This window comes from Nannospalax galili, unplaced genomic scaffold (assembly GCF_000622305.1).
Source record: "Nannospalax galili isolate Female #2095 unplaced genomic scaffold, S.galili_v1.0 scaffold1488, whole genome shotgun sequence".
Taxonomy (NCBI): domain Eukaryota; kingdom Metazoa; phylum Chordata; class Mammalia; order Rodentia; family Spalacidae; genus Nannospalax; species Nannospalax galili.
In genome coordinates this window covers 4,254-14,924 of record NW_008358859.1, presented here as the reverse complement: position 1 = coordinate 14,924, position 10,671 = coordinate 4,254, and positions in this window count along the sequence as shown.

Here is a 10,671-nt window from a genome sequence, read left to right as displayed (position 1 = left end):
TTCTCAAGACTGCATCCATTAGGTCAAGTGCTTTCACACTTGGTTCTTGGCTGCTAGTGTTATCCGGAAAGGTTGTAGGACTTTAGGAAGCAGAGCCTTGCTGGAGGAAGCAGGTCCGTGGCGGGGTAGACACGGAGGCTTCATAGCCGTGTCCCACTTCCTGTTCACTCTCTGCTTCCTGACTTTGGCTGCAACGTGAGCAGCTGCCTCCTGCTCCTTCCCTCCATGATGGGCTGTCCATCCTCAGACTGTGAGCCAAAGTCAACCTTTCTTCCCTCAAGTTGCTTCTCACTTGGTTGGCTGGTTGTGTTTTTTTTTCCAATGTGACAGGTTGTGTTTCAAAGCTGCAGCTGTCTTCAAACGCACTCTGTAGACCAGGCTGGCCTTGATATCAGACATCTGGCTCCCTCTGCCTCCCAAGTGCTGGGCTTGAAGGTGTACACCATCACACCTGGAGGTCTTGTCAGGTATTTTATCACAGCAAGAAAAGTAACTAACACAGAGGGAAATGGAGACCCCTGGTCAGAGCCCACAGTAACAAGTACACAGGCAAGATCCCCCAGATGAAGAACAAAAGTTTGAGGAGAAATAGGATCTTTGCACATCCTTAAACCCTTCCAAAAGGTTTGTTGATTGTTTATTCCCGTAGCCACAGGCTCCAGGTTTTGCTTCCCTCTCCAGGAGGTGATATAATACCAGCCCTTTGAGTCTGGGTTTGATGAGTGGCTCGGTTCTAGAGAACTGAATGTGAGGAGGTGGCAGATAATACTGTAATGCTCTGACCTACCTTCCAGTCACAAGCACGGATCCTGTCTTATGCACTGACCCTGGAAGATTATTCTTCAAAGTCCACAGCCCTACTCGGGAAGAAACACCAGGCAAATTCAAACCAAAGGGAGGCTGTGGCTTGGCCCTTGAATGCCCACAAAAGCCCATGTGGTAAAGGTTTGCTTCTAAGCCTTGGGATGTAATAGAAACTGAGAGATGTGTGGTCTAGGAGGAAGTCTTTAGGTCATTAAGGGTGTATCCTTGGAGGATGTTGTGAGGTACAGGAAACTTCCTTTGCCTGTCTGTTTTCTTTCTGTATATGGGGTGAGCAAATTTGCTTTACCAGAGACTCCTGCCATGATGAACTGCTTGCCATAGGCCCAAAACAACAGAGTCATAGACTATTCTTCCAAGTTCAGACTGAACTTCCAAGTCTATGAATATTGTGTAGAAATTTCCTCCCAGACAAAACGTCCCATTTCAGAGAGAATCTTGTTAAGATGAAGAATATCCTAAAAGGAGGTAAAGCATTCCATCCTGCAAGTTCAAGAAGGGAATAACTCAAAGGCTTCAGGAAGTCCCTGAAACTGACCAGACACAGGAGGCCCCTCCTCCCCAAACATATATAAGCAGTAAGGACTGCTGGGGGACATTCTCAGACAAACTGAGCTACCTAGAAGAGGCTCAGACCAGCTGAGTCACCTGAAGGAGGCAGAGACCACCCAAGTTGCCTGGAAACACTGTCTGACATGCTGAGGTACCTGCTGGTTTCTTGAGTTGTCACCCATGCTGGGGTGGGCTTTCGGCATTGCAGTTGTCTGTGAGTCATTTATGCCTCTCTAAGTAACCCCTCACCCACATTCCTGTAAGTAACCCCAATAAAACTCATTGTTCCACTAGATTGGGCCTTGGTGGCATTCCTACTTTTGTCTGTCATCAGTTCCCTGTCCGGGGTATCCTTTGTCTTTATAAGTTGAGTGTCTCAAATTTTTGTTACAGTATCAGAAAGGTGACGAATACAGGGACATTCTAGAAAGTTCCTGACCAATGTTCTACAAGAGTATCAAGATCACAGTAGGCAAATTAAGACTATGACACTATGGCAGACTGAAGGAAACTGAGACACATGTTTAAGTGGGAAAACAGATAAAGTTCAAAGGATGTCTGTAACTCAATAATATGTTGTTTAGTTGACAGTGTCCTGTCAGTATTAATTTATTACTTTTGATTAATGCAGCAAATAAGTGGTGCTGTAAGATTTTAATGTTAGAATGAGAGCTGGCAAGCCATTTTCCTGCAGAAGTTTAAACAGTGTGTTAGTCTTTTCAGGGTGTGTGACAGGCTGGGGGGAGTTTATCAGCAGATAAACGACTGTGAGTCATTTATCACTCACAGTTCTGGGGGCAAATGCTAGCAGACTGAGGGTCTAGAAGGCCAATAATGGGTCCATAGATGATACCATCTGTGTCCTCACATGAGAATGGGAAGGGGAGCTCTCTATAGTCTCTCTCTTTTTCAAGTGTGTGTGTGTGTGTGTGTGTGTGTGTGTGTGTGTGTGTGTACATGTGAGTGCAGTGCCTTCAGAATCCAGAAGAGGGCATCAAATCCCCTTGAGCTGGAGTTACAGGTGGTTGTGAGTCACCATGTGGGTGTTGGGACCCGAACTCAGGTCTTCTGCAAGAGCAGTATGCACCCTCTTAACTATTGAGCCCAACCCCTGGAGTCTCTTTCAAGGACATTAATCCCATTTATGACAACTCTGGCCTTATCACCTCATCACCCACTAAAGATTTTAGCTTCTGATAGCATCACCTTGGGGCTCAGAATGTCGGTATATAAATCTTGAGGAAAGAATCCATGTTATAGCCTACAGCCAATGCTTTAGCTGCATGGTCTTGTTCATAGTTAGTAAACAAGAGTCAGTGTTCATCTTTGCAGCAACTTTTCTGTAAATCTGAATTAATGTCAAAATAAAATTTATCAAAAAATAAACACCCCCAAAAGCTAAGAGACAGAGATTCTGTTCAGTAATTTAGAAGCTATAAAAAGTTAAATGGAAATGTAATATATTTAAAGTACAGTATCTGGGAAGGATTCATTATGTTAAGAAAAGCCTGGACTCAGCAAAGCAGTTCTTCCAGAAATTTGAAGTTAGAGCCATAGAAATTATCTACACTGAAATTCAGAGAGGTATATGAGGGGGATACTGTTTACCATCTGTGGATAGGATTAGATGGTCTAAAAGAGGTGGGTTTAGAGCCAAGGGGGTAGAAGGAAGGGGCTAGAAGAAGTGATGGGAGAGAAAACAGCAGAGAACTTTTCACTTCAGATGAAAGTCATGAACGCACAGATTTAAGAAGCTCAGTAAATACAGAGGAAACCACACCCACATCCATCAGATTCAATCTGATGAGCCTCAAAGATAAAGATCGAGGCTTTAATCCAGAGAGAGACAAAAAGACACACTGAATGTAGGAGATTGATATGAATTGAGGTTGATTTCCTACATTAGAACTTCAGATGATAATATAATGACATCTTTAAAGTGGGCGAGGAGCACAAAAGCCTGTCAGTCTAGAATTATACATTTAGAGATGGTAGGCTTCAGATACGAAGGCATATTTAAGATTCAGGGTTCTTTCTCTATGGAGACAAAAGCTGAGATAATTTAGTTCCAACAGACTTACATTATTATAAGAACTGCTAAGAAAGAGCTCTCAGGGCTCAGAAAAGATTTGGAAAGAAGTCAAGGTAGTGGTCCAGAACCACAAAAAGAGATGAAGAACATAGAGGAGATGAACGCTGGGATGTTCTAAGTGCTCTCTCTGCTTGGTCAATATATTTAATTAAATTTAAAAGACTATTCTCTTTACAACAATAACAGTTTATTTGGGTTGGAATATATGAGAGTTTGTAGAAAAGAAGTTCTACAAATAACAATGGAATTACAAGGGTATAAGATTCTTACCTTGGGCTGGCAAGATGGCTCACCGAGTTAAGGAGCTTGCCACCAAGCCTGATGACCTGAGTTTGATTCTGGAGGCTCCCATATGGTGGAAGGAGAGAACTGACATATGCAGATTGTCTTCTGACATCTGTGTGTGTGTGTGTGTGTGTGTGTGTGTGTGAAGCAGCATATCATTTGAAGGCAAAATCTGCCATCTTAAAGATGAACACTGTAGTGTCCAATTCATCATTAGAATATAAATCAAAAGGGATTTAACTAGACCTTGATACAGAAAATAAATGAAATATTGAAAAAATGCAATTCACTGAAAAGAGATAAAGGGAAAAAAAGAGGAAGACAAGCTTGTAGCAGAAAGAATAAATAAAACTAGAATGTCCTTAGCTTTGGGAGGAGAGGGGTTGATAGAAGGGGCTGGTAAGAGCCAGAGGTGGCGGATGGCTACAAGGAAACAGTTTTCCAGACACCAGGGCAGTTGCACATACAAACTCACAGCGCTTGCTACAACATGCACAGACCTGCACAAGTTCATGCCAGATAAAATTCCAGTGTGGAGAGGAGGTGATCACAAAGACGCGCCCCTAGCTGAAGGAGCTACTGGCAGTCGACAGCTGCTGGGAGAGGGCGAGTCACTTTTCTTTAAGAAAACTCCAGGGGCTGGAGAGATGGCTCAGTGGTTAAGAGCATTTGCTGCTCTTGCAGAGGACCCAGGTTTGAATCCCATCACCTACATGGTGGCTAACAGCCATCCTTAACTCCAGCTCCAGGGGACCCAACACCCTCTTCTGACCTCCTCAGGCATTGCACAACACAGGGGCACTTACACACATGCAGACAATATACACACACACGTAAAATAAAAATAAATAAAAAAGAAAAAGAGTGTGATCCATGGTGGCTTGAGTGTGCTCCGGGGGAAGCCACACAGCCAAGAGTACATAGGCAGCACAAACTGGACTTGATGGGTTTAAAAGAAACAAAACAGAGGACACAAAGTTAGGTGAGTAGGAAGAGGGAGCGGGCATCAGCGGAGTTGGGGGAGGGAGGGGAATGTGATCAAAGTGCACTGTATGAAGTTCTCAAAAAACAAATAAAAAAGAAAACGAAGAAAAATGAAACAAGGGACCAAAATGCCAAGATGATAGACGAACAGAATGTTGATACATTCAATGGATCTGGATCTTTTCTTAAAAATTAAAAAAAATTATTATTTTTATTTTATGTGTATCCATGTATTGTCTGCATGTAGGTGAGTGCACCCGTGTCGTGCAATGCCTGTGGAGGTCAGAAGAGGCTGTTGGATCCCCTGGGACTGGAGTTACAGACAATTGTTAGCTGCCATGTGGGTGCTGGGATTCGAACCCAAGACTTCTGCAAGAATAACCAGTGTTCTTAACCACTGAGCCATCTCTCCAGCCCCCTGGATCTGGATCTTTAAATGAAGAAGGTTGGAAATTTTATGCTGCAGGATCCAAGAGGCTGAGGCATCGAAAATAAGCCGCTGAGATGGTGGGAACACCTCAAGCCCTTCCCATCTCCAGCTACAGTTGCTTTCTGTGGGGAGGGGGACCTAGTTTTTCAAATGGATTTCCCCATTACCTGACTCAAAACCATCCTCAGCACCATCCTCCTTTTGAACAAATCCAAAGGCCACTGCAGTGGTTTGAGTGTGAAATGCCGCCATAGAGTCATGTGTTTGAACACTTGGTCTCCAGCTGGTGGCCCTTTTTGGAAGGGAGCAGTCTCCTGATGGACGATGTGGCTCACTTCGGGCGGGCTTTGAGGCTTGGCAGCCAACCCCACTTCTATCTGTTCTCTGTTTCCTAACTGCAGGCACAATGTGTCCAGCCAGTCCGTGCTGGCAGTCATGCCTTCCCCAGCACGATGGACTGTACTCTTGAAATGTGAGCCCGGATGCACCCTTCCTCCCTCGGACTGCTTGTTTTTAGGTGTTCGGGCACAGCAACGAGGAAAGTAACTAGACTAGCCTAATCTAGCTGCTCTGAGCTCCTTGTACTCACTTGGATGCTCTAGCAATGTGAGGGTGACTTTGAAGTCAGGGTCTTGGGTCCTGCCCACCCCCCCTCTGCCCTGCCTCCCAGCCCCGCCCCCAGCTCCTGTTACCTTCTGTACAGCCCTGCAGGCACAGGACCTGCCATGTTCAAAGTCACCTGAACAGCTCATTCTTCCTTGCAATCCCTTCCCCGTCTGCCATTTACTCCTCCCTCCAACAGCTTCCTAATATTCCATAACTCGGGATCAGACTCTGCAGTCTAGGGCTGTGATAGTGGCTCAGTGGTATAGTACTTTCCTAGCATGTGCAAAGCTCTGGGTTCTATCCCCAGCACGTTACACACACACACACACACACACACACACACACAGAATATCGGATGCCCCGTCCTCTGTCCTCAAAGCTGACCAATTAGCTTCAAGCTCTGCAGATTCCGACAATTTGCAATATCCTCCCTTCTCTGTGTCCTTCCTCTTCTCCTTGGACTTCTTAGTTTCCGCTGAAGCCTCGCTCTGTTCCCACTCCCCCCCCAACATCTCTTTGAAGCATTGTTCAACCATGCTCACTTTCCAACAGGAAGAAATCTAAGCCTCAACACTGACCTTTAAGTGCCCTCCCTGTGGCCGCCTTTAGGATGCTCCGAGTGATATTCAGGAGCAGTTTCTATGCACAGGGCCCCTCTGTTTCTCTGCATCTATCTACAGAGATGAGAAACAATTGCAGAGACTTTGGATAGCCCGGGCGTGTGACAGATGGCAGGCTGGTTGGGAAATCCAGGTGTCAGGAGCCAGCAGCCAGCCCCTCATTCTGGGTGCTCCACACCCCCGTCCCAGGTCTGCCCACCACTCCGGCTTCCATTCTTTCTTACGTCGGAGGGTCGGAGGTATGTCGCAGCTGAGGTTGTCAACTTGACCAAGTGAGACGTTTCCTCTGTCTGACTGGTCTGTGGGCGTCTGTGTCTATGAGATGTTTTCTTGATGGCTGATTGAAGTAGGAAAGCCCAGCCCAGTGTGAGTGGTGCCACCCCTGGGCTGGGGGCCTGAGCTGGTCAACAAAGCAGGTTGAGCATGCCAGTAAGCCTCTGTCCTTCCAGGTTCCTGCCTCCAGTTCCCGCCTTGGCTTCCCTCCATGATGGACTGAAACCTGTAAGCCAAATAAGCCCTTTCTTCCCCAAGTTGCCCGTGGCCAGTGTTTTATCAGCAACAGAAAGCAGGCTAGGACAAGGTGCCCTCCCACCTTAATTTCCTGCCTGGAGTAACCCCCACCCGACCTCTGCGAGCAGTGGGCTGAGGCATTTGGGGCTGCTGTCTTCCTCTCCATGCAGCAGGCTCCTGGGGGCACAGCCAGGGTTCCTCTGCCAGCTGAGTGAGGCCCAGCGGAGTAGCTGGCACTTGGCAGTGGGCCTTACCATCCCTGGATCTGGGCTAATGGTGAAGCATACAGGGCTTGTGACCCACAAGATGCAGTCATGAGCCCTCCTGTGTTTCCCATGAAGGGCTGGGGTCGGGGTGGGGTTTGTTGCCAGGCCACATCTTCCTGGCATCAGGGATTTTTGGAGATCAGAGCAGGACAAAATGGAAAGTGACCAGCCAGCAAATGTGGTGGTGCTGACAGTTGGCACTGGGGATTCTACAGGAGCCTCCATAAGAGGCAAAGACCCCTGGGTAAGCCAGGAATCACTGGTGTGGTTCTCTTTCCTAGCAGTGACTACTGCTGGGACTGAGGGCAGCCTGTAACACAAGGCGCCTCTCCCATCACCCCATCAGGTCCTTGCATCTGACTGATGCTTGGAAAATATCCATGATCATTGCTTTCTACCTATAGCTGGTGCCATCAAGTCCGTGGGCTTCCAGAACAGAGCCTGAGAGTGTCCTCAGAGGCCTGGGGGATGGAGAGAGTTGGGAGGACCCTCCTGAGGGAAGGTCCTGTCAAAAAACTGATGTGTGGTTCTGGAGTGAATATGTAGAAAGTTCCTGTGACAGCGGACAGGCCTGCAGTGCTGTTTTCCAAGGGAAGCCACCCAGAGGCCCCAGGGTGTCCTGTTTTGTCCCTTTGCATGACTTGTCTGTATTTTACTCTCAATGTGTCCCAAAGGTGACTTGTAAACCTAGCCAAGGAGCTCGCAGCCCAGGGGGGAAGAGCGGGTGGAACTGCCATACACAGAGCCGAGGCTTGGATGAGGGGTAAACAGGGTCCGGGTCCCAACTCCACTCAGCCTGGGGAATTATGAGGTTTCTGGGTCACTGTAACAAATGACCACAAACTGGATGGCTTAGGAAGACAGAAATGTGTGCTCTTATATAGTTCTAGAGGCCAGAGGTGTGCCCCCTCGAGGGGCCCCGGGGGAGCGTCCTTGTTGCTGTGTCCAGGTTCTTCCCGCTCTAGGTAAGCCTTGGCACGTGGCTAGTCCCTCCTGACTCTGTCTTCACGTCACCTTCTCTTGTCTGCTGTGTCAAACAAACCCCTGCTTGCTTTTTTCTTATCAGCACACTTTTATTAGATTTGGGCCACCCCGAGCCTGGATGAGCTCATCTCAGTCTCTTAATTTACCGGCTGGGATGATGGCTCTGTGGGTAAAGTGCTTGCCACATGAGAATGGGGCCCTGAGTTCAATCCCCAGAAGCCGTGCAACAAACCTGGGCCTCGTGGTCCATGTTTGGAAGTTCAGTTGGGAAGGTAGAGACAGGTGGGTCCCTGGGGCTTGCTGGCAAGCCATCCTGGTCCTATTGATGATCTCCAGGCCAGCAAAAGCCCCTGTCTCAAAGAACAAGGTGGGCAGTCCCTACAAAACAGCTCCATTCTGGCCTCTGACCTTTGGTTAGGTTGACCTCTGGCCTCCACATGTGCTCACACACATACCTATATACACGTACACAGACCTTTACTAGGCATGCACAGACCCTTTATCTAAATACTATCAACTTTCACCAGATCCAGGGGTTGGGGCTCAGACAAATCTTTGGGGTGCCATGATTCTACTAGTTCTGGTCTGTGGGACCTGGTGGTTTGGAGTGGCTTTCTTGGGGAGCCTGTCTCCTTTGGTAGCCTGAAGCTGGGGGTGCAGTCACTGAAGTGACCACAGGAGAAAACTGCAGTGAGCAGAAGAGGGGAGCAAGGCTCTAGAGGGGGTTCTGGGGTGAGCGACGGCTGAAAACATCAAAAGCCCTGGAATGTACTGCAGAAGTCAGAAGCTGGGGCGGTGTCCGATAAGCCCTGGGGAGCCAGAGAAGGCTTAAGCTGGAGTGAAAGATGAGCTTGGTGTTGTGGGATCTGCTCACTGAGGGGCTCCCCAAGATGGGGTCAGTGAAGGGGCATTTCCCTCCCACCACCTCTTACCTTGCCTGGAACCCTAGTCTCCGAACACTCAAGGTTGCCCTGGCTGGCAGGGATGACCACTGTGCACCTAGCTCTTTCCTGGCTCCTGCAGCATCTCCTTCCCCAGACCGAGGCCAGACAGAGGTTGAGCTCATTGGGAGTCGAGGCACGGAGGGGCCTGGCGGCGTCGGCTGCGGGTGCGAGGAGCTAATGCCTGTCTTTAGTATGCCCGCTGCTTCTCGCGCTGCCTGCTACGGAGCTATTCATCTATAACATTGGTGGGCCTATTAAGAGGGAAACACAATTTCATAGCTACAGATAAGAGATTAGACGGATGAACGTGAAGTCTGTGAAATAGACTGGGGCAGGGGAGAACAATTTCCCAATGATGAGCCTGCTGACTTGGGCTGTTGGTTTATGGGATTACATCAGTCTCTTGACCACAGCAGGCATTAGTTTTGAGTGATTGGGACTGCAGTCTATCATGAAGCTTATACCTATTTAGGGAGCCAGCAGCAGGGCCGGCCTACCTAGGGGTGTACACACGTGAACACATACGTGTAGTCCGCAGGGAGCAGTGACATGGTCTCTTACCTCTAAGTGTACAGTGTGCTGCAGACAGACTGTGGGATTATGGAAATGGCATAAAACACAAGGATTTGCTCACAGGACTCGGAGGAAGAGTGCTCGCTCTGTGAGGTTCGGTCCTTGTTGACATCACATACTGACAGCTGCTGTTACCTGAGCAGCAGGGGGTTGGTTCCATATGTTCTCCAAGGCAGGTCCTCTCTGGGAGGCTGGAGGCCCATGTGCCTGCCAGGCAGCAGGTCTCTGTCTCATCTGCTTGCACTAGCTTCTAAGAGGCCCTGCCTTCCCTGGCAGGGAGCCTGCTCTTGACTTCCTGCCTGAAAGGCTCTCATACCAGCTCCCTGCTGTTGGTACCCAGGACGCCTGGGGCAGAGTTCTTAGCTCAGTCAGAATTCTTAGAAGGACACCTGGGGTTTCCGTACTTTCATCCATGAAACCCAAACAACTCAAAGGCAGAAGGCATCACAGATTGGCTGTGTGACCTTGACCACTTGCTTAACTACTCTGATGGTGCCTGAGCTGGTAAGTGGGGCCGGTCGCGGGACCATCTCCTGGGAAAATGTAGAGTGTGAAGGGCGGGTTCTATGCAGGCAACAACTGAAAATCCTACACAGATGTTAGCTACCATTATACTAAAATGACTGCTATAATTGATGTCAGCACTTCCAACATCATCACCATCATCATCATTGCAACCCCATCACCAACATCAGTATCAGCATCACCATCATCACCACCATCATCATTGCAACCCCATCACCAACATCAGTATCAGCATCACCATCATCACCACCATCATCACCACCATCATCATTGCAACCCCATCACCAACATCAGTATCGGCATCACCATCATCACCACCATCATCACCATCATCATCGTTGCAACCCCATCACCAACATCAGTATCGGCATCACCATCATCACCACCATCATCACCATCACTATTAGCACCACCATCACCATCACTACCATCATCATGATTATCACCATCACCACCAGCAGCACCATGATCAACCACT